Genomic DNA, 24,933 nt, shown 5'->3' with positions numbered 1-24,933 from the left:
TGGATTCTGTTCGAACTCATTTTAAGATAGTTACTACTAGAGGTGCGCTATTAACTTAAGGCAACTATGTAATGTAGGAAAAAATATACTGTACCGTAAGGGTACTAGTATTCAACCCGTTTGGAGAGTTTCCTCAAATATATAGAAATATAGAATTTACCTGAATTTCAGACCCGTCTTATTTCCAAGAGCAAATGCTGGTTATTCTTTTTCCGTTATTTTTTTCTTCAACCAGTTGACTGTGTGCGCGGGCGATCGAATTATACGGCGACGGATTTTAGTACTAGTATTCAACCCGTCGGCACTAGTATTCAACCTAGCGATGAAAGATGGCCCTGTCTCTCAATCTGCCCTTGTCCCAACCGACTATGGACTAGACCATTTGAGATGAGACCAAACAGGGAATTAATCAAAGCCAGAGACTTACATAGATCTAGATCTAATTTAGCAATCTAAACCCTTTTGAGATTTGCTATCAATCCTCACTAGGTTGAATACTAGTACCATTCAGTGCAAAAGGCCATCGCCGCATAATTCGATCCTCCGCGCATACAGTCGACAGATTGATAAAGAAAATACCGACAACAGATTACCCTGTACATAACAAAGGTATGAAATTAAGATAAATTCCCTATTTCTAAATATTTTGGGGAATATGTCAAAATCTTTGAATTATGCCGGGTTGAATACTAGTACCCATACGGTATGTAAAAAAAAAAATACCTGAGTTGCAAAGTTTTCAGGATTTATGGAAGCTTGCATTTGGGTGAAAGAATCATGCATCAATAAGTCTGATGAAAATAGTTTGTGGAACTGTTGTATTACACTATCACTTAGAAGGAAAAGACAGTAGTTGCAGCAAACAATTATTTCTTGAGAAAATCTATAAAATAAAAGTTAATTGTCAATATATTTGTACATAATCTACATCTGGTACATTAATGTAAACTTGTATCTTTGTAAAATCATGAATTTTTTAACTTAAAATCGATAATTCTGGTGATCGCTGTAAACACAGAAAAGCATATGTGGGACTGTGTATTATAATCGATTCGAAAAATACCTGACATTTGATAGAATTACATGCTTATTTTGCTCATTTCTCAGCAATTACGCATTTTCTTCCCTACATGTAGCTACGTAGGCTTTTTATGTGAGATGAGAGATTTCATACCAGATTTCCTTTGCTTGATAAAGTTCTTATGATAGTCTGTGTATCAGCATAGCATGTGTTCAGTGTTTTGAACCCACTGGAAATTGTGCATCATATCTTTATGTATGGAAGTCATTTTGCGTCTGCAGTCTCCATGGTTTTTTCAGGATCTATGTGTTGACTAGACCAGTCCCATATTGATATTTTCGTGCTGTGTCACTTTGGAAGGCCATCTCTAATTGGTTGACTGGTGAGTTGGCAGATGCACAGCCCATCCCACTTTTCAATTATATCATTACGTAATCTCTAACATGTCTAAGATATCCACCAGATCAAGAGGCCGCTTGCACTCGGCTAACGCATGTACACAATCCTCTGCTTCATCATTAACTGGATCTAAACAAAGCCCAGCATACCTAGATCATATTGATACAGTCGTTCAAAGAGCGGTGGCCGTGGCAATGGAACGCGAGAGACAAAAACTCAATGATGACATGGATAAGCGCGAAAATAAATTGCGTGAAATTCTTGATGAAAAGCTCACTAGTCTACACGTTCTTGAAATATCTATCGATACTAAATTGAAGCAACTCCGTGATTTTGAAAAATCGGTTTCTGATAACATGACTAACACCATAATGCTTTGTCAAATAGGCTTGACCACATCGAGCAGTACTCCTGTCGCAATAATATCCGTATCCGTATGAGATTGTTCGAAATGTAGCAAAGCAGATTGGTATCGATCTTACTCCATGTGACATTGATCGATCCCATCACCTTTGCCGACCAACTAGCAGTCATGATGTTCAACCCAAAGGATCATACCCCGGCGTGGCCCTGTAATGCCAACTTAGCAGCTCCACCAATCAATGTGAAATTCACTTCATACAGGCCGAAACAAACGATGATGAAAAATAGAGGAAAATGAAAATGCTCAGGAACAGATGACTGGGTGCAGGCAGGCAAGGCAGTTCAGGTGGGATGAAAATTTATTGGCAGGACACCTTCCGTTTCAAATTACAGCATCTGCAAAAATAACAGAAGAGGAGAAACATAAAAACTTTTTCTACATAAACTATTTATTAATCTTCATTAAAAACTAGATGGTTTCAATATTAATTTCCAATTTATTTTAAATGATTAAAAAACGATGTGGGGTTTGTTACATATTTTATACTTCAAATATTAACATGTTAAGTCAAGTCGGGGGGGGGGGCATGATGCCCTCAAGACCTTTAACCATCTCTGTATAAGGAAGGAAATTTTAGAATCAATTTATTTGACACATAAAACATATTATTTTTTTATAATTACAATTTTAATTCATGCCTTTTTTATGTGTTTTAAATGGTTATGGGGTAACCAGGACTGTCAGGACCGAGAATTCGAACTTCGAGGCTGAAATACAGCCATTCCCTATGCCTGATTTGGCTTAAATTCAGGTCAAGGATCAATTAAATATATATTTTTCAAAAAAAATCTGACAAATTTTGAGGTGGAATTAGTTTTCTGGCATCGCGAGATCGACCAATGCAAAATTTTATTAGCGCCAATTTACCATCTAAACTTGTCATTGAAATTAGAACGTCCAAACCGATCTAGTACCAGTACTAGCACAATGAATCAATCAGCTATGCATGTGCACCAATTCTGTATTTCTTGCATACGTACGTCACTCGAGTTAAAGTTCATGTCATTGCGTTATATAGCGTGGGAATTGTAAGAAAGTGATCCTTCAAAATTTTTACCTTCCAACAATTAACATTTTTTAAGCCTTTGTATGCATTTAGAGTACAAAAGCTTACAAATTGGACAAATTAAATGTTTGCCCCAAAATTATTGTGGGAAGGGTGGATTTTCTAGGGAAATCCATCTTAGTGTACAAAGTTCTACAGGCAACAGAGACTTGTCTAGGCTCCGTGAATGAAAATACAATGAAAAAATATCACAGAGTCCTCGAAGTACAGTCAGGACCATTAACAGATTATAAGGTGCCCCGAGTTTGTGCACACCCAAATCTGCGTGATTCTGATAATAGAGATTCCCAATGATCCCCCCCCCCCAAAAAAAGGCTTTACATCTGAAATAGCCTTCTAACTTACCTACTGCCCAATGCCTCCTATCATGTAGGGCAGCAACGAAGGATCTCCACTCCTGGCATCCAGCGATTCTTGGCCTTCTTCTGGAAACTCCCCCAGGCCAGGTAATATTCACTGACTTCATCTCCTCCTCAACTCCTCATGTGTGACACCGAGACAGGTGGTTTTGTGTCTCCCTCTCTTTCTCCTGAAATGTCAAACAGATCTATTCATTAAAAATCTTACTCAAAATGGTGCTTTTGGTAGAAAAATAATGAATATAGGGCATTTCATGTGACGGCCTTAACCCTTATTAAACTGGGGGGGGGGGGTCAATTTGACCCCCCCCTCAACAAATTTCATCACTACGCTGTCGCGCAAAAAATTTTGATCGCGCCGCTCACTGACTTTTTACTTTCAAGTCTCGCGCAAATTTTGAGACCAAATTGGTGACACCCGGGTACGCAGTTACGACATTACGCAACATTATGTAAGTGCATGTCAGACCCAAAATTGCTCATAAACATGATTTCATGTACAAATCCAATGCAAATTGTGTATTTAGCCAAAATTCATAAATTTATCATTATTTCTACTTTTACTGATTAAACTTAATTAATTTTGCCTTGTTTATGATTAGAATTAAGTCTAGAACGATTTCCATCGAAAATACTTGTAATAAAAAACAAAATGTAAAAAAACAAAGAAATACATGATTAAAAAATAAATAAAATACATAAGAAATCGGTCTTGGTACCAGATTTTTTTTCATTCACAATTGTTAGGAATGCTATATAGAATATTTTCACCCAAAAAATAGCATTCTAGGAGCTTTATTTAGTGAATCAGAGCAAAAAGTATGATTTCATGAATAAATTAGCATAATTAATTCATATAAAATAAAAAAATATGAATTCAGTGAAATTTACCAATGCAATGTAGATTACGTCATTCTCTACCATCATACAAATTTTCGTTGTGATCGTGCAATCCACGGCCGAGATCTTATAAGGGGGGGGGGGCAATAATACCCCCCCCCTCCCCCCCGGGAATGACAAGAATCAAAATACCCCGGTAGATTTAGGATTTAAAAAATTGTCAGTACGGTATATCATCGAGGATCTACTACGGTAGTACATGTAGATCTGGTACAGTTACATAAACTGAACTTTGTGAAATCTAGAAATCTACGCTGAAAAATGTTCAAACTGAAGATCACCAACACAGATAAGAGCACGTGGGACAGTTATTATTGCTCTGATTAATGTCGGCCCGGCCCGACGCTTGCCTTGGCTCGAGTTGACCCGAATCCTGTGCTTTTTTTGCTTATTTCGCAGCATGCGCAGCAATTACACAATTTCTTCCAGAATCCTGGCTTTGGCACATAGCCTACCGGTATATTATTTATAAATATAGACAGACACTTTGGTGGTCATTTCATTGGATTCTGTACGAACTCATTTTGATATCGTTACCACAACTGGCATTTACCTTAAAGTGTGCACTGTGTCTGTGCAGACTTGGGCCCTGAGCCCACCAGCGCAGCCTGTCCTATTCAGCATGCCGGCGCTCGGGGCAGCCACCCCGGCCGTGCAGTGTCAATGCACGAAATCTAAAGCCAAAGGCAAGCCGCGCTCCGAAAAGAAAATCTTAGAAGATGGTTATCTAACTTACTGTTTGGTCTCCTGCGAATGCCTTCGAAGTCGTTATCCAAATCTGAACCGTGTTCTTAAAGTAGTAGAACTATTATTAACGGCCATCTTCGTCGCACTTAATTCTCGATCCAAAATTAGGCTGCAACATTTAACGGCGAAAAACGGGCGCATTCCTTTTTCAAATTAAATGGTTGCGACTGCGCCAGTTGCATGCAGTGCAGCGCGCATGCGCAGGCTCGACGCCCGGCGGCGAATTATAGGGGGGGGGGCGTGCATGGGGGGGGGGCGTGCATGGGGGGGGGGGGGGGGTGAGCTAACTAGATAGGGGGTTTGCATGACACCGGGGCATGACACCACTTGCGAAAAAAAAGTTTTAAAATAGATACAAACTTCTTTGACATATAAAGCTTCCTCTAGTTTGGTTTGGTTGGCAACCAGTTAAGAAATGATTATTTTTGCCACTGCTTTTGAAACTTTTTTTCTTTGAAGAATTATATACTTTACCTAAAATAAAAAAAATTCTGTACTATTTTTTTTTAGTTTTACTTTTCCTTTTATAAGTAGAAATAGCCTTGCTAACATGGCAAGGTTGAAAAAATGGCAAAATAGTATGCGGCTTTGAAATTAAACTTGTAAATTTCCTCGTCGTTGATTGGTAAAATTTGATGTCATAATCACGTCGTAATGTGGTCATATGAAAACGCAAATTTCTTTGTCGTTGTTTGGTAAATAAATGATGTCATAATCACGTCATAATGTGGTCATATAAAAATGCAAATTCATTTGTTGCAGATTGGTCGATAAATGACGTCGTAATCACGTAATAATCTGGTCATATAAGAAAGCAAATTTACTTGTCGTAAATTGGTCAGTAAATGACGTCGTAATCACGTCATAATCTGGTCATATAAGCGAGCAAATTTACTTGTCGTAAATTGGTCAGTAAGTGACGTCGAAATCACGTCATAATCTGGTCAAATAAAAATGCAAATGAAAGTTGCCATTCTAAGTCGTCAAAATGACGTCGTAAGAACGTCATAAATACGACGACATGACGAGTATTACCACTTTACGATCAGTTAATGACGTCATTACGACCGTGTCTGCTATCAGGGTAGTAGGCATTTGTAAATCTTATGAAAAGTACTTAATATTATTGTGATTTCAAACTTTCATTTGTGCATGTTAGTATTAACGTGGTAAGTGTAAAAAGAAAGACAGTGTTAGGCTTTACTCATATCATTATTAATGATAATAATTTTGACAATAATGATATCACTATTTAGTGCAATATACTTCTATGACGCTCAATACAATGGCCCGTATTCTGATAGCAGGTTTAATTTAACCCTAGTCTAAAGTTAACCCTGGTTTAACTAAACCTCCTCTAAACCTCACCTCTTGTCTAAGTGTAGTTTAATTACTTTGGTATTCTGATAGCCAGGTTTAACTAAACCTGGGTTAAACCCGGGTTTAAAATTCTTTTTGGAAATAATAACCCTCTTTTAACCAAGACTAGCACTTTTTTGGTAAATTAGGGCACATGAGAGTAATTCAACCGCGCGCAAAGCATGTCGGACAGGCGTAAGTAAAGATCACATGACTTTTTTGATTAAAATAATTCAGTAAAAATAGATCAAATGTTTGTATATCAAAAGAAAAAGGATAGAGATAATGCTATGTTCATCCTCTTTCATAATTAAGGCGTTTGGGGAGGCTAGACTGCATTTTTGTATTTCATTTGAATTATTATTACCCAAAATGCAGTTCGGGGTTTTCTGGCGATGAACTGGCCGAAATTATGGTTAGTCTTATTTCAGGCCACTTAACTTTTGATTGAGCTGGGCAAGTACCCGATTAACATATCAGGTCTTAATGTACCGTTAATTGTGACTAATGTCAGAGAATTAAAGCAAAATCTATCGTGGGATTGATTTTTGATGATTTTTTGATGAGCTATGATTTAACACGTGAGTCACTGGGGGTCTGTAATACTCATGTGTGCCCATTACTGCTGCAGGGATGACTGCAACATATAGTTGAAAAAATGTCACTAAAGTTGTTTTTTCTTAAAAATTTGGATTCTATGTAAACTAATTACAACTATTGTAGTGAAAGAAAAGCATTCATCATCCATATATGGTAAGAAATTTCCATTCACATTATCTTGATTTTTGTTAATTACTAAAACATTTCAACCCCAAACCGAGTGACCTGCACAGTTTTTTGTGTATCAGTCCCATTTATTGCTTTTCATGTTTGTCAAAATCTAAATTGACTAGATTCCCCTTACCCACTCTAGACTAGAGTCTAGACTCTAGTCCTAGATCTAAAACAATAAGTTAAATGGTCGACATCTTTATTCTAACTTTAAGTAAGGGACATTTTTTGTAACTTTTGAGAGTAGTCTTGGGTCTAACATTAGGCCTATAGTTAGATCTAGCCTAGGCCAACTTTGGAGGAGAATTTAACATTGTTTTGACTTTTTTACTTTCCTGAAGCAAAACGTACCCGGTACCGTATGGGGCGCCAAGTGTCCGCCAGTGATTTCCGTCCAAATCACGGCATTCCGTACACAAAATGTGTTTTTATTCAGACGAAAATCATTTCGTCATGACGCTTTTTTATTTCGTACACAAAATTTATTTTTTGTCAAACAAAATCAATTTCGTCTCGACGAAATGCACGAAATCAATTTCGTCTAGACGAAATGTAATTGCGTCCACCAAGTTTATTTGGCGTGCCATACGAAATGAATTTTTATCAAACGAAATGGCGCACCAAATGTCCGATGGTAAATTCCGTCCAATTCACGCAATTCCGTACACAAAATGTGTTTTTGTTCATATGAAAATCATTTCGTCATGACGCAGTTTTATTTCGTATACGAAATTATTTTTTGTCACACAAAATCAATTTTCGTCGAGACTAAATGTAATTGCGTCCACAAAATTTATTTCGTTGCGATGCGAAAATCTATTCCGTCGACGAAATCATTTTGTGTCAAAACCACAAAAAAATTTCGTTGACGAAATGATTTTGTGTCAAAACACAAAAAAATTTCGTCTACGAAATGATTTTGTGTCAAAACACCAAAAAATTTCGTCGACGAAATGATTTTGTGTCAAAAGACAAAAAAATTTCGTCGACGAAATGATTTTGTGTTTTGAGTCTTTTTGACATAAAATCATTTCGTCTCCTCTGTCTCCAATGGGACATAAGAAGGTCGCTGATTGGCTGCACCTTGCTCAAGCTGTTTTCGCTCCGGGACGATCGATCACACTTTTTCACAGCTCAGATTGGCATGTTGGTGAACTTATTAGCTTAGATTAAATTTCACGTTATTCATGCCTACATGAGCTGCATACAACTGCTCTAATCGGTAGGATGTGGACGGACATTGCATTCGTAAGTTCAGCTATGTTTTCGACTTCAAAATTACGTTGAAAAAAAAATGGGAATTCGTTAGTCGTTACCAAACTTGCATTTGCAAAAAGCTGTGTAACAATACTAGTCCCGTGTATTTAAGTTTATGTACTGTAGTCAGCAGACCATTGGGGGGGGGGGGGGGTTGGTCTTTTCTGCACACCTAAAAAGTAAAATGGTTATGAATTATACAGGTTGAAGATATTTAGGCCTTGATCTTAATAAATAATGTAAAATTCATTCCGAGCAAAATGCTGAAAATTTCATTGAAATTGGATGACAACAAAAGTTATTGATGCCTGGCCGTACACATGGTACATGCCGTATGAAACTCTAACGTTAGGCTACTCCACTCAGTGACTCACGCGTATTGCGAGGTTAGTATTAGTATACTAACCTCGCACCATTAACCACGTTTGGCAATGGATTTCTAACTAGTGGGTCACGCGTGCTGTGATCCCACTTCTGGTGTCCACAACACACAACTTCTATTGCTTGATTTTTCTGTGCGCGGCGGCATGTAATGAACCCTTGAGTGACTAGGCCTAAAAAACTCAGGCAATGGTTCGTATAGCCAGCCATTAAACACTCCACTATAGCCTATAGGTGAAGCAGAGGTTAGCATTAGTGAAGTGTAGTGGAGCTTACACGAACCATCGCCTGCTGTACTAGTATAGTTGTGGTAGCCTTAGCCCTGGCCCCACTCATTACTAGTTCGAGGTTAGTGGCTACATATAGTTGCTACAGTACATGTATAGATCTACAGTACTAACCTCGTACACCGAACTGCATTTGGCCCTGGATTTCTGTGAAGTTGGCAAACATCGCTTCATTACAATACAGAATTAATATTTGCCGAAACTCCTCGCTACTCACCGGGGCGCTTTGCGGTGAGTAGCCATAATACAAAAAGTCAATAGTATATTTTTAATTAGGCCTAAATCAAAATCATATTTAAAAAAAAGCAAATTTGATTACTTTGGAGTTTGGACTAGAAAGTGACTTTGCGTGTCTCTTCTTTTTACGCAAATAAAAGGAAGCCTGATGGTGGCGCTAATAAATTTCACAGCCTTGATTCAGGCTCGCTTCAAATGCAGCTCCTCGGTAATTATGCCCCCGCAGACAAAGTCTGGAGGGGGCATTAAGCGTTGCCCCTGTCCGTTGATTCGCCCGCCCCCCCAATTGGTTTCCGCGCAATAAATCGAAATATATTTCGATTTATATATATTGATTTTAAAAAAAATTGGTGTGTAGGTACATGACACCATAGTACAGGCTAACTTTGAATTCGGAGTCTGCAGGTCCAAGGTCACAGCTCATGAAATATCCGAGTTGGTTTCCGCATGATGACTTATGAAATATTCAACAGATTTATAAAAATTAGGGTGTGTAGGTAGATGACACCATATACAGGCTAAGTTCGGAGTCGGCAGGTCAAAGGTCACGGCTCATTAAATATGCAATTTAGTTTCCGCATGATTACTTATGAAATATTCTACATATTTAAACGAATTTGAGTGTGTAGGTAGACGACACCAAAATACAGGTCAAGTTCGAATTCGTAGTCGGCAGGTCAAAGGTCACGGCTCATTAAATATGCAATTTAGTTTCCGCATGATTACTTATAAAATATTCTACATATTTAAACAAATTTGAGTGTGTAGGTAGATGATACCAATACAGGCTAAGTTCGAATTCGGAGTATGCAGGTCAAAGATCACAGCTCCTTAAAGATATCTTATGAAATATTCAACAGATTTTTAAAAAATTTGGGTGTGTAGGTAGATGATGATGATGCACAGCATTTTTACAGCGGCGTAACAGGGTTCGGTGGTGGGGGGGGGGGGGGGGCAAGAGCAAAAAATTTCCCGGTCATATCATGGTATGAATAGGCGTAATGGTGTAGTAAGGCGACTATTTTGAGAAGGCCAGAACTTACCTTTAAAAAAAGTTGCGAGCGAGCAATTTTTTTTATACCTTTTTAATACAAAAATCCAATTTTGTGATAGATTTTGACATGATATCCAGATAATAAATTTATTTAATTCTTCTCTCTTTAGATTCCTTTTTTGTCACGGTGGTCTGTACGCCACTGTGAAGAGGATTCTTTGCGGCAGTAGCGTGAAGAGTAAAAAACAAAACAAAAAAACAACGAGGAGCGCAGTATAGAACATGTGCCAAAAGGCTGCTTTATATATATAAGTCCTGAGCGAGCGAAGCAAGCGAGAAAAAAAATCAACTTTTCATGAGAATCTAACTTTGAGCTATTTTTTAACATATTCAGTAATTAAAATCATATCCTACAATACTTTTCCAACAAAAAAGGAGGTAATTCCTCCTTTTTTTGTTCTTGGCTGTAGAACTTTTTGGGGCCATGGCCCAACCCTTCCATACGCAGTGCTGTGCGTTTGGGGTCCAGGGCAGAGCCCCAGGAACTTCTTGATATCAAAGCCATTTAAACCTTGCAGATTTCCCCAATTTTAATCAAATCGCGGGCATAATATAGCTTTTACACAACACATTTATTCAACCCAGTTGCGTAATGAACCAAATATTTTGAGGGGGCAAAACATAGAAATGTGGGAAAAATTTGTAAAAAGTCGCCAGTGTGCAAAGCAAGCTGGAAAAAATTGCCTATTGAAATTAAAATCTAATTATGTGATAGATTTTTCCATTATAATCAGCAAATAACACATTTCCTTGTTTTTATTCATTTCATTATACGTCATGTACGTTGTCTCCTATAAAATTTCTTTTATATCCTCTTGGGTGTGGAACCACGACCCCCCCCCCCCCCCCCCGCCTGTATGGCAGTGATTGAACGTGATTGAACGGGGGCGTTATAGAGCCATTTGAAGATTATAAATGAAGAGCCCCTACTTTGTGGGGTCTGGGGCAAAGCCCCGGTAGCTTATTTGCATAAAATTTAGAAAACTTATAGCACAATGTTGTATGCAGTCCATCTTTCTTCCCGCTCTTTAATTTCAATCATCAGCAGCCCGGTCGTGTTATTTTTTTTCTTGTTCCTTTTCTTTGTTTTCTAATTTAGCTCTTGACTAATTACATTCTACCTTCATTTCCCGCTATTGTTTGCCATTTTGTCATCTTTTAATTTATTTCCCACCGTGCTATTGCATTACATAGGCCCTTTTCTCAATGATTTGTTCTTTTTCAAATGTTAATTCTATCGTACATTTTCCCGCTTTCCTCCCTTTTTTTACTAAAAACAGTTTTTTCTTCGTTGTCTTTTTCCTTTTCTCTTTCCATTTCCCTTTCCTCCTTTTCCTTCCCCTTTCCTTCCCCTTTCCCTTTCTTTCTCCCTCCTTTTTTTCTTTTTCCCGTTGTTTTTTAATTTTCCCGGTGAAATCCGCCAGGGGGGGGTAACTTGCCCCCCCTGCCCCCCCCGCCTGTTACGCCACTGCATTTTTATAGCACCATATATCTGTCAAAGACATTCAAAGGCATATTGGAGGAGCCAGCCAATCTGGGTCGCCTACAAGGGCGCGCACACAGAACTGTGACCCGCAGGTCTCTCCTCCCGATAACTGGTTGGGGGAATGCAGGTGGACCACTACACAGGGTCATTAAATATGCGAGTTGGTATCCTCATAATAACTTTAAAAATTTCAACAGATTTTTAAAAAATTGGGTGTTTAGATAGATGACACCATAATACATGCAAATGAGCCTCGAAATTCGAAAATTATAATATTACATAATAATTCATAGAAAATGAATTATATTGTACACAAGTGGGATAAATCATTCAATAGTAATTGTAATGCACAGAATTATAACAAGTGTTGGTAAAACATCACAAAACCATTCATTTTAAAGTAGTAAAATAATTGAATTGACAAAGATTCTACCACTTCAGGCCATCCATAATTGGACTCGTACTCGTCGCTTTCAGACCCTTATCAAGATTTTGATCAATTCTCTCTCTAATATACGCATAGAATTTATAAAATCGTGTGTTTCGGTATCTAAAGAGTTTATTCATGATGATAATATTTTGATGGTGTTTGGAATCCTAAAAACCTGTATAATTATCATCATTTTAGGAAGAAAGCCTGTATGGTTTACTTAAACTATTCAAATTTTATATCTGGGGATACCCATCTCAATGTCCACATACATGTGATTTTTTTTTGTCATGAAATGAATTACTGATAATTTCATTTCCTCAGCAATTTAATGCCCATGTCTGCATGTTTGAGTATGTTTTATGCATATTTCGCCTCTGCTATTATTTTGATAGGATGTATTTCCAAATTCATCACAATAATTGTAAGTTTTATCATAATTTTACTTTTTGAAAATTATGCTATTTTTGTTCCACCAATAGTATCAATATGACGATATCAATGGATTCTAGTTAATCCTTTTGGGTAAGATTGGAACTAACTCTGTGTTTAATAGATAAAGATATATGACTAACTTGTCCAGGTAATGAGAAATGGGCCCCTGCTGAGTAGGCCTAGAGTTTTTATGCCCCAGCAGACGAAGCCCGGAAGGGGCAGTAAGCGTTGCCCCTGTCCGTCCCCCCACTTGGTTTCTGCGCAATAACTCGAAAAATATTTAATGGATTTTAAAAAATGTTGGTGTGTAGGTAGATGACCACAAAATACAGGCTAAGTTCGAATTCGGTGTACGCAGGTCAAAGGTCACATCTCATTATATATGCAAGTCTGTTCAAAGGTCTAAATTTGTTAATTAATTATATATATGCATATTGGTTTCTGCATGATATTAAGTTCAATCATATTGAATGAATTTCTGATCGCGTTAAAGGGGAATCCAGCCTTGGCCATTAAATGTTGTGTTGGGAAGGAGAAAAATAAATTAAACAGAATGGTGAAAGTTTGAAAGAAATCAGACAAGCAATAAGAAAGTTATAGCTGCTTTAAAATTGAGATCACTAATACTATGTAGATTTCAAATTGGCAACTGGATAAGTAAATTATGACAAGGGGCAAGGACAACTTTCCCATAGGCCATGTACTTTATTATAAGGGATTAGTGGTTTTCTCCTAAGTACCCATTCCCCTGGGGCAGTAATCTAAATATAACCCAGGTAGTATATTGTTTTATGTCCTCATGAAAGAAAAATATTAATTTGAAATAAAACTTTTGGGAAAAAAAATCACATTTTCGCCATAATATGAATTGGAGTACATGGAAGAGTAGTCCTTGCCTTACATCACTATGACATCCCATATGCAGCCAATTTGAAGTCTCCATGGGTACAGTGATTACCAATATTTACAACTTTTAAAAATTCATAACTTTCTTGTTGTTTGTCCAATATTGTTCAAACTTTCACATATCTACTTGTCTGATTTTTCTTTTCCTTATAAAAACAATTTTTTATTTGGGTTGGATTCCCCTTTAAGCGGGGGCATCTGTGTCCTTTGGACAAGTCAAATTTTCTTAATTATGTGTAATTGATTTTATGGCATGTGTTTACATTTGCTGCAGATTCCCATTCAGCCGTTGGACTGAACCTGTACTGTCTGTAACACAGTATGGATGGTCAATATGAAGCGAGCTTCATTGAATTCCTCCAAGAGCTCTGTACTCCGTTCTGACCATTTTGAAGATGGTTGCTTTGACAGGACTGGGCAAGTGACTCGTCTTAGACAGGATGCTGTCCCAACCATGTTTGATTTCCTGCCTCGTCTTCAGAAGGTACAGTAGATCTATATCATACATGTGTTCTAAAGAAATATTTTCTCTGTATTATCTACCTTTGGTTTGATAGAACATTGCTTTAAATATTCCATTTTCAGTAGCCAAATAGAGATGAAAATTATCCTATTTGGGAGGGTAACCATGGACCTGGGCCTATACTGTGTATTTACAGTAAACTCTTACTAAATGAACAAATATATTAAAAATTTGGTTTACCCTACATAATAATCCTGGGCTACTTTTAGATTGCATAGCCCGGGGGGGGGGGGGGGGGGGGGGCCATTTTGGTCCCCCTCTTCAGATCTCCATGCACTGTCGATCGCAACGAAAACCGATGCACACGTCACCATCAATGTAATCTGCAAGCATGGAGCTCGACATTTTTTTGACCGCGTCACTCGTTGACTTTTTACTTTCAAGTCTTGCGCAACTTTTGAGACCAAAATTGTGACCCCCAGGTACAGGGTTCCGAAATTACGCAACATTTCGTAACTGCATGCAGAACCAAAATTGCTCAAAAACGTGTATTTGTGTACAAATCCAATGCAAGTAGTGTTTTTAGCCAAAATTTATAAAATGTATCATATTTTTCCTTTTACTGCTCAAAATCAATTAATTTTATCTTGTTTATGGTAAAAAAAAACGTCTCCGACAATTTCCATTGAAAAAACAATAAAAAACAAAAAGTCGAAAAACACAGAAATACATAAGAAATTTAGAAAACAATAAAATACATAAAAAATGAATGTGATGTTGACAACTTTTTTAAAAATTAATTTAATCAGATGCCTATAAAGAGTAAGTGAAACATGAAAGCATTTTAGGGGCATTATTTTGTTAATTAGAGCAAACTTATGATTTTACGCATTAATTAACATAATGAGCAATGAGATTTTTCGCAGATTTTGATATTATGGTATTGTAGATAATGCCATGGGTAACGCGCGTGCCAATTTTCGTCGCGATTGCGAGATCAACGGCCGAGATCATAAGGGGGCTGAATCAGCCTCCCCCCCCCCGTCTTCTTAGGCGTCGAAATAGCCCAGTCTATTTAGGGTTAAGGATAAATCCCTAAATAATTCCCCAAATTCTATGATTTCTAAACAAATGTGCTCCTGAAGAAATGGTAAATCAAATTTCTACTTTTATGTATTTTATTGGTTCTATAATTCCATACGTATTTCTTTGTTTTGGGGCCTTATGTATTTTATAGTTTTTTTTCAATGGGATCATTTCGTGGCACTATTCCAATTATAAAAAGCAAGATTTGATTATTTCCAACCAATTAGTGCAAGAATAATGATGCATTTGTCAATTATGACTGAAAATAGAATTTCCATTGGATTAAATATGTATACAAAATAATATTTTTGAGCAATTTTCGGTCCAACATGAACTCATAAAATGTTGCGTATCTGGGCGTCTCGAATTTTGTCTAAAAGCTCTGCGAGAATTGAACGGGAAAAAAAATTGTGGTACCTCGTTTCTCATTGTGGACTTATCGTGAAAAATGTGGATGGGGGGGGGGGCTTATTAAGCCCCCCCCCCCCCCAGGGGCTAGATAGGGTTAATATATCATCATGAATATAAAAAAAAAAAACATTTATTTTGTTGCAAGTCACTGGAAAAGGTTTGATTCCTAAATAAATATTATTCTTCATGTATTATCGAATATTTAATTGAAAAATTTAAAGCTATCTTTTCATTCTTCTATCTGTTTTTGTTCAATATTTCTTATATGTTTCTTTTTTTTAATTCATTCATCTCGTACAGAATTCACCCAAGCCAAGGAATTTCCCGAAAGAAAGACGTTTTGATTCAGCAAACAACCTCCCAGATACTGCAAAGTCTTCAGCACCTTAATTTCTCGAGGACCACTCCTACTCAATATCAGAAAGTCCAAGAGGGGTAAAGTGGAAGATAACAGCAATAATGGACTGTATTAAGAACTTGGAGAAGAGGCTGAAAACCACACACGAGAAGTCCCGCCGTGTACATTACTTGCTCTTAAGTTTGGACAAACATAACTTGCAAAACTTTACAACAAATAATTACCCCAATGTGCATTCTGATTATTTAAAATAGCTCAATGAAATAGTTTATCAGTGGGCATGTAACAAAAGTGAATTCATTAAATTTGAACGTGTTGCAAAAATGATGTCTTACAGTATATTCATTCTGACTTAGAATGTCAGAAGAGAAAAAAGTTTGTGAAAAGTAGGAATGACGGCAAGATGACAGAAGAATAGAACAGGATAGAGCAAGGGGGACAGATAAAGGACAAGTCCACCCCAAAAATTGTTGATATGAATAAAAAGAGAAAAATCCAACAAGCATAACACTGAAAATTTGATAAAAAATCGGATGTAAAATAAGAAAGTTATGACATTTAAAAATTTTGCTAAATTTTACAAAAGAGTTATATGCACATTCTGTACACAGTCAGTATGCAAATGAGGAGACTGATGACGTCATTCACTCACTATTTCATTTGATATATAGAATAAGGTATATTCTAATTTTCTCCTTGTCATGTTAAACAAAATTTTATTCCTCCCTGATCATGTGGAATTAGCATTATTCAATACTTTTTTGGTTCAGTAAAGTTTGTCCTTATGGTAAAATCTGTAAAAAATGAAATATTGTATAATTCAAACAATAAAAAACAAAATAAACAGTGAGTGAGGGACATTATCGACTGTCTCATTTGCATGTCACTGAGTTGTGAATATTTTTGTTTTGTGAAAAATAAGTGAAAATTTAAAATGCCATAACTTTCTTAGTTTACATCCCATTTTGATGAAATTTTCAGCGTTATGCTAGTTTGATTTTTCTCAATTTAACTGAACCAACAATTTTCTTGGGTAGACTTGACCTTTACTAATGAGCTGTTGGATAGAGACAAAAAGATGAATTGAGATTGAGGGTGATAGAGAAAGAGAGACAGGTGTGGGGGAGCCTTTGATGAATGCCTGAGAAAGCGAACATTACCATAATTTTTTTTTGAGGATTTGGATAGTAATGAATAGTACATGTTTTTTCTGTTGGTATTTCTCAAAATATGTGTATGTTGTATGTAATGAAATGGGTATAATCCTTTTGTAAGATACACTCATTCAGAAAATATTAACTAAACAAAAAAAAAAGCCAAATTATATTTTACTTATTTTCAACTGTTCAGACACTCTCATATCAAAAGTACCCCCCCCCTCATTTCAAGGTATTGGAGAGAGAGAAAGGTTGGATGAGAAATGGATTGGCTGTCTGCAGAAAAAAATGCAGGGGGAGCAAAACATTTTTAGGATATGTTCAAGGGAGCGAAGCGACCGAGCAGAAAAATTATTCTGGGGATATATGTGAGAGAGCAAAGTGACGAGAAGAACAAATGCAGGGGCCAAAATATTTCGAGAATATGTGAGAGGGAGCAAAGTGACCAAGCAGAAGTAAAAGGAAAGAGGGACAAAAATTGTGGTATGTGTGAGGGAGCAAAGCATCCGATAAAAAAAACCAGAAAGCAGGTCAATCAAAATATTTTTCGAATTTGTGCTGGTGCGCGACACGTTCACTCCCGAGCGATAGGGACTTGTTTAAAAATGGCATAGGAAATATGCGTTTTCTATAATCATGGTAAACTGATAATATGGTAGAATTTAGGTGTTGTAAGAGTTAAATTATGAATGAACTGTATTGGCTGGTTAGACATGCGCAGAGGATTATTTGTCTTTATCCATTTTTATTTTCACATTTTTCTTTCGAGGGGCATTAAAAAGTCTCAGATTAAAAACAACATTTTTGTTTTTGTAATTGTTTATTTCATTTACCCAGGGTCAGTCAAAATATTTTGGAATATGTGCGAGGGAGCGACACATTCACTCCCGAGCGGTAGGGACTTGTTTTAGGAAACATGCGTTTTCTAAGAATGGTAAACCCATATTTTAAGGTAAATTGCCAATTCGTCTACTGCCATACAGTCCACTCACCACATGGTCTACCTTCATTTTGTCTATAAATGCCATTTCGTCCAATAGCAATTTCGTTTACCACCCATTTAGTCTAATTCTATTAAGGCTAATGCCATCTCCATTAATCAGTTCGTCCAATGTTCATTTAGTCCAAGCCATGTTGGCTAATATCAGTTGGTCCAATATCCAAATTATCTACCGGATAATTGTCATTTCGTCTATCATTTCGTCCACCACCCATTAGGTCCAATAATCAGTTTGTCTAACAACCAAATCGCCCAGTTCGTTCAATTCTCAAATCGTCCAATAGTCATTTAGTCTAATAGCCAATTGGTCCAATAGCCATGTTGTCTAATACAAATATAATGCATCATCCGGGGGGGGGGGGGGACAAAATGACTTCTTAAATATACCTTGAAATTCCTGAAGATAAAAAAATATATAACTAGGCCTGCTATCAGGAATGGAATGATGCGGTACAGCATGCAGCCTCCTACCCCCCCCCCCCCCGCTCTCTCTACCACATCATGCACACAAAAGGGGGGGATTGGAGTGGTTAAAAATGATAAAATTGAAATAGGGTCCTTTGATTTGGAATTTACCCTCATTTCTTTTTTTTTACAAATGCACACCTAAAAATGATAATCATCACTCATCATATAACAATGATAATAATTGTAATAATAGTAATTAATGATAGTACTAATAAACAAGAAATGTACTATAATAATAACGATAACAGCCTTGACGGTACAAAAAAAATAAAAAAGAGAGAAAAGTGGGAAAGGATGGGGAGAACATTACATAAAAACATAAAATGTATTACAATGGAGCTTAAAAAAACACTAATAAAAGATTAATCAAACGACAGGTGTAAATTAATAACAAATCACAAGAGCAACAGGAGTCGAGGTAGCAATACACAGGCACCAAACTAGAAGGACTGCTAGTAGTAGACTATTCCTATTTGATTGTAGACGAAACGAATATTGACCGGGATGGCAATTGGACCCATTGATGATTAGACCAAATGATTGTTAGATGAAATGGGTTTAGACTAAGTGACAGTGGATCAACTGCAGTTGGACAAAATGGAACATAGACAAAATGTAAGTAGACTAAGTGGTCAGTGGCCATTTGCCCTTAGACCAATTGGCTATTGGACTAAATGGTAATAGACATAATGAAAATGGACAAAGTGGCTATTGGACAAATTGGCCAAAAATGCAATTAGACCAAATGAAAGTAGACAAATTGGTTATTAGACGAACTAGCTATTGGACAAAATGGTAATTGGAAGATGTGGAAAAGGAACAACTGATGGTAGATGAAATGACATACCATTTGGTGAGTGGACAAAATGGCAGTAGACGAAATGGCAATAAACCTATTATAGGCCTACGGTAGAATTTAGGTGTTTTACGAGTCATATTCTGAATGAACTGTATTGGCTGGTAAGACATGCGGCAAGGATCTGTGTCTCTTATCCATTTTTATTTTTCACATTTCTTTTGTTTGATTTCATTTTTCAGGGGAAGCCCCCCCCCCCCCCCCCTCCTGTGGAAGCCAGTGGGGCTGGGGCTTAGAATAGTGCACGATAGAAAGGGAAAAACCGGAACTTTAGATATCAAAAGAGAAACAAAGAATTGTAAAAATGGGTGAGCTTTCGAGGGGCATAAGAAAGTCTGAGATTAGAAACATCATTTTTATTTATTTCTTTATTCATTTATTGTTTTATTTACCCAGGGTAGCCTCTTCAGTACAAAACTGCTTTACAAGAGAGCACTGCACATCTAAATGTATTTATCAGCATTAATAGTTTATACATAATTTTTAAAATGAGCGCGAAGCTCAGGATAATGTTTGATATTCCAACCAGAAAAATTGGCATTTTAAGCATGTAATCCCCTGCCCCATTGGCATCCACAGGAGGGTGGGCCTTTCTGCCTGGAAACTGAAATCAAAAGAAAAGTGTGGAAAATGGATGAAAGACAAAGATCCTCTGCGCATGTCTTACCAGCAAATGCAGCTCATTCAGAATCTAACTCTTAGAGCACCTAAATTCTCGCCTGCATTACGCAATTTAATATAGCAGCAGTGCTAACTTTGAAAACTACTATAAAATAATCATTCACAAAAAATATTTTGACCTGCTTTTTTTATCGGTTGCTTTGCTCCCTCACATACCCCAACAATTTTATGTCCTCTACATTTCTTCTGTTTGGTCACTTCGCTCCCTCTCACATATTCCCCAAATCTCTTGTCCCTTGCATTTTTCTTCTCTGTCATTTCGCTCTCTCGCATATATTGCAAAATAATTTTCTGCTGTCGCTTCGCTCCCTTGCACATATCCCAAAAATGTTTTGCCCCCCCCCCGTATTTTTTTTTCTGCAGACAGCCATGTCCCGTTCATACTCTCTCTCCAATACATTGAAATGATGGGGGGGGGGGGGCACTTTGGATATGAGAGTTACTGAACAATTGAAAATCAGTGAATTATTTGGCTTTTTTTTCTTTTGTTTAGTTAATATTTTCTGTGTGAGTGAAACTTCCGAAGGATTATACCCGTTTCGTTACATAAAACATACAAGTATTTTGAGAAATACCAACAGAAAAAAAAACCCAGATTCTTCCTGACTGTTCAAATCCTTAAAAAAATTATGGTAATCTTCGCTTTCTCAGGCATTGATCACAGGCTCCCCCAACACCCGTCTCTCTTTCTCTATCACCCCCATTCTTAATTCATCTTTTTGTCTCTATCCAACAGCTCATTCATAACTATCGCCTTGTTCTATCCTGTTCTATTCTTCTGTCAGCTTGCTGTCATTCCTACTTTTCACAAACTTTTTTCTCTTCTGACATTCTAAGTCAGAATGAATATACTGTAAGACATCATTTTTGCAACACGTTCAAATTTAATGAATGCACTTTTGTTACATGCCCAGTGGTAAACTTTTTCATTGAGCTATTTCAAATAATCAGAATGCACATAGCGTAAATTATTTGTTGTAAAGTTTTGCGAGTCATGTTTGTCCAAACTTAAGAGCAAGTAATGTACACGGCGGGACTTCTGCTGTGTGGTTTCAGCCTCTTCTCCAAGTTTTTAATAGTCCATTATTGCTGTTATCTTCCACTTTACCCCTCTTGGACTTTCTGATATTGAGTAGGAGTGGTCCTCGAGAAATGAAGGTGCTGAAGACTTTGCAGTATCTGGGAGGTTGTTTGCTGAATCAAAACGTCTTTCTTTCGGGGAATTCCTTGGCTTGGATGAACTCTGTACGAGATGAATGAATTAAAAAAAAGAAACATATAAGAAATATTGAACAAAAACAGATAGAAGAATGAAAAGATAGCTTTAAATTTTTCAATTAAATATTCGATAATACATGAAGAATAATATTTATTTAGGAATCAAACCTTTTCCAGTGACTTGCAACAAAATAAATGTTTTTTTTTAAAATATTCATGATGATATATTAACCCTATCTAGCCCCTGGGGGGGGGGCTTAATAAGCTTAATAAGCCCCCCCATCCACATTTTTCACGATAAGTCCACAATGAGAAACGAGGTACCACAATTTTTTTTTTAGTTCAATTCTCACAGAGCTTTTAGACAAAATTCGAGACGCCCAGATACGCAGTTACGCAACATTTTATGAGTTCATGTTGGACCGAAAATTGCTCAAAAATATTATTTTGTATACATATTTAATCCAATGGAAATTCTATTTTCAGTCATAATTGACAAATGCATCATTATTCTTGCACTAATTGGTTGGAAATAATCAAATCTTGCTTTTTATAATTGGAATAGTGCCACGAAGTGATCCCATTGAAAAAAAACTATAAAATACATAAGACCCCAAAACAAAGAAATACGTATGGAATTATAGAACCAATAAAATACATAAAAGTAGAAATTTGATTTACCATTTCTTCAGGAGCACATTTGTTTAGAAATCATAGAATTTGGGGAATTATTTAGGGATTTATCTTTAACCCTAAATAGACTGGGCTATTTCGACGCCTAAGAAGACGGGGGGGGGGGGGCTGATTCAGCCCCCCTTATGATCTCGGCCGTTGATCTCGCAATCGCGACGAAAATTGGCACGCGCGTTACCCATGGCATTATCTACAATACCATAATATCAAAATCTGCTCAAAAATATTATTTTGTATACATATTTAATCCAATGGAAATTCTATTTTCAGTCATAATTGACAAAGGCATCATTATTCTTGCACTGATTGGTTGAAAATAATCAAATCTTTGCTTTTTATAATTGGAATAGTACCACGAAGTGATCTCATTGAAAAACAAGTGGAACGCCTCTGGTAGTCTCGCCTGCATTACGCAATTTAATATAGCAGCAGTGCTAACTTTGAAAACTACTATAAAATAATCATTCACAAAAACATCATTCATATAATGACATAATACCACGTTCATTGACCATAAATGACATTTGAACGGAGACTTAAGACTGTCAACTACACCCATGTCCACATTTCATTCACTCTATCCATAAACTTTCAAAGTTATGATGGCATGGCCTAAGTTTATTGACCTTAACTGACCTTTGACTTGGTTTTGTGACCTGAAACTCACAGGGGATGTTCAGTGATGCTTGATTACTCTTATATCCCAAGTGTTATGAACTAGATCCATAAACTTTCAGAGCTAGGATGGTAATTTAACATAAACCCCCAACACGGCCAAAGTTCATTGACCTTAAATGACCATTCACCATGGTCATGTGACCTGAAACTCGCACAGGATATTCAGTGGTACTTGATTAACCTAATGTCCAAGTTTCATGAACTAAATCCATAAATTTTCAAAGTTATGATGGTAATTCAACAAATACCCCCAACTTGGCAAAAGTTCATTGACCCTAAATGACCTTTGACCTTGGTCACGTGACCTGAAACTCGAGCAGGATGTTTACTAATACTTGATTAACCTTATTCCCAAGTTTCATGAACTAGGTCCATATACTTTCTAAGTTATGATGTCATTTCAAAAACTTAACCTTAGGTTAAGATTTGATGTTGACGCCGCCGCCGCCGTCGGAAAAGCGGCGCCTATAGTCTCGCTCTGCTATGCAGGCGAGACAAAAACCAATAAAATACATAAGGCCCCAAAACTAAGAAATACGTATGGAATTATAGAACCAATACATAAGATTAGAAATTTGATTTACCATTTTTTTCAGGAGCACATTTGTTTAGAAATCATAGAATTTGGGGAATTATTTAGAGATTTACCTTTAAAGCAGAGAATTCTATATTTAGGCATAAATTAGCATTATTAATTTATTAAAAATAAATTTAAATTCTGTAAAATCAGCGATACACCCTTAGCTCCATGCTTGCAGATTACATTGATGGTGACGTGTGTATTGGTTTTCGTTGCGATCGACGGAGATCTGAAGAGGGGGACCAAAAAGCCTCCCCCCCCCCCCCCGGGCTATGCAATCTAAAAGTAGCCCAGGATTATTATGTAGGGTAAACCAAATTTTTAATATATTTGTTCATTTAGTAAGAGTTTACTGTAAATACACAGTAAAGGCCCAGGTCCATGGTTAGCCTCCCAAATAGGATAATTTTCATCTCTATTTGGCTACTGAAAATGGAATATTTAAAGCAATGTTCTATCAAACCAAAGGTAGATAATACAGAGAAAATATTTCTTTAGAACACATGTATGATATAGATCTACTCTACCTTCTGAAGACGATGCAGGAAATCAAATATGGTTGGGACAGCATCCTGTCTAAGACGAGTCACTTGCCCAGTCCTGTCAAAGCTACCATCTTCAAAATGAGCAAAACGGAGTACAAAGCTCTTGGAGGAATTCAATGAAGCTCGCTTCATATTGACCATCCATACTGTGTTACAGTACCGGTTCAGTCCAACGGCTGAATGGGAATCTGCAGCAAATGTAAACACATGTCATAAAATCAATTACACATAATTAAGAAAATTTGACGTGTCCAAAGGACACAGATGCCCCTGCTTAACGCGATCAGAAATCCATTCAATATGATTGAACTTAATATCATACAGAAACCAATATGCATATATATATAATTAACAAATTCAGACCTTTGAACCGACTTGCATATATAATGAGATGTGACCTTTGACCTGCGGACTCCGAATTCGAACTTAGCCTGTATTTTGTGGTCATCTACCTACACACCAATTTTTTTTTAATCCATTAAATATTTTTCGAGTTATTGCGCGGAAACCCAAGTGGGGGGGGGGGGACGGACAGGGGCAACGCTTAATGCCCCCTCTGGGCTTCGTCTGTGGGGGCATAAAAACTCTAGGCCTACATGTACTCAGCAGGGGCCCGTTTCTCAACACTTGGACAAGTTAGTCATATAACTTTATCTACCAAACACATAGTTCCAATCTTACCCAAAAGGATTAACTAGAATCCATTGATATCGTATACTATTGGTGGAAAGTACATGAAACGTAGCCTTAGTCACAAAATAGCATAATTTTCAAAAAGTAAAATTATGATAAAACCTAATAATAATAATAATCCGCTTTTATATAGCGCTTAATACATCGAATGAAAAGATAGCTTACAATTTTTCAATTAAATATTTGATAATACATGAAGAATAATATTTATTTAGGAATCAAACCTTTTCCAGTGACTTGCAACAAAATAAATGTTTTTTTTTTTTATATTCATGATGATATATTAACCCTATCTAGCCCCTGGGGGGGGGGGGCTTAATAAGCCCCCCTATCCACATTTTTCACGATAAGTCCACAATGAGAAACGAGGTACCACAATTTTTTTTTCGTTCAATTCTCGCAGAGCTTTTGAGACCAAATTCGAGACGCCCGGATACACAGTTACCCAACATTTTATGAGTTTATGTTGGACCAAAAATTGCTAAAAAATATTATTTTGTATACATATTTAATCCAATGGAAATTCT

At 36.8% G+C, this 24,933-nt stretch overlaps 2 long non-coding RNA genes across 2 annotated transcripts; one reads left to right on the top strand and one right to left on the bottom strand.

The window, feature by feature from the left end:
- Nucleotides 1-708: 708 nt before the first annotated feature.
- LOC135157231 (uncharacterized) lies at nucleotides 709-5,098 on the bottom strand. Its single transcript, XR_010296260.1, has 3 exons — nucleotides 4,906-5,098; nucleotides 3,256-3,439; nucleotides 709-2,179 (listed from the first exon to the last, which is right to left on the bottom strand). It is a non-coding gene; the product is annotated as an uncharacterized LOC135157231 (long non-coding RNA).
- A 3,101-nt stretch (nucleotides 5,099-8,199) lies between these two features.
- On the top strand, nucleotides 8,200-20,323 carry LOC129258880 (uncharacterized). The gene is made up of 3 exons (XR_008584330.2): nucleotides 8,200-8,294; nucleotides 13,794-14,003; nucleotides 15,780-20,323. It is a non-coding gene; the product is annotated as an uncharacterized LOC129258880 (long non-coding RNA).
- The last annotated feature ends 4,610 nt before the right edge of the window (nucleotides 20,324-24,933 follow it).

This window comes from Lytechinus pictus, chromosome 17, assembly GCF_037042905.1.
Source record: "Lytechinus pictus isolate F3 Inbred chromosome 17, Lp3.0, whole genome shotgun sequence".
In the NCBI taxonomy this organism is placed as follows: Eukaryota; Metazoa; Echinodermata; class Echinoidea; order Temnopleuroida; family Toxopneustidae; genus Lytechinus; species Lytechinus pictus.
The sequence above is the reverse complement of the archived record's forward strand: the minus strand, read 5'-3'. Positions and strand labels throughout refer to the sequence as shown.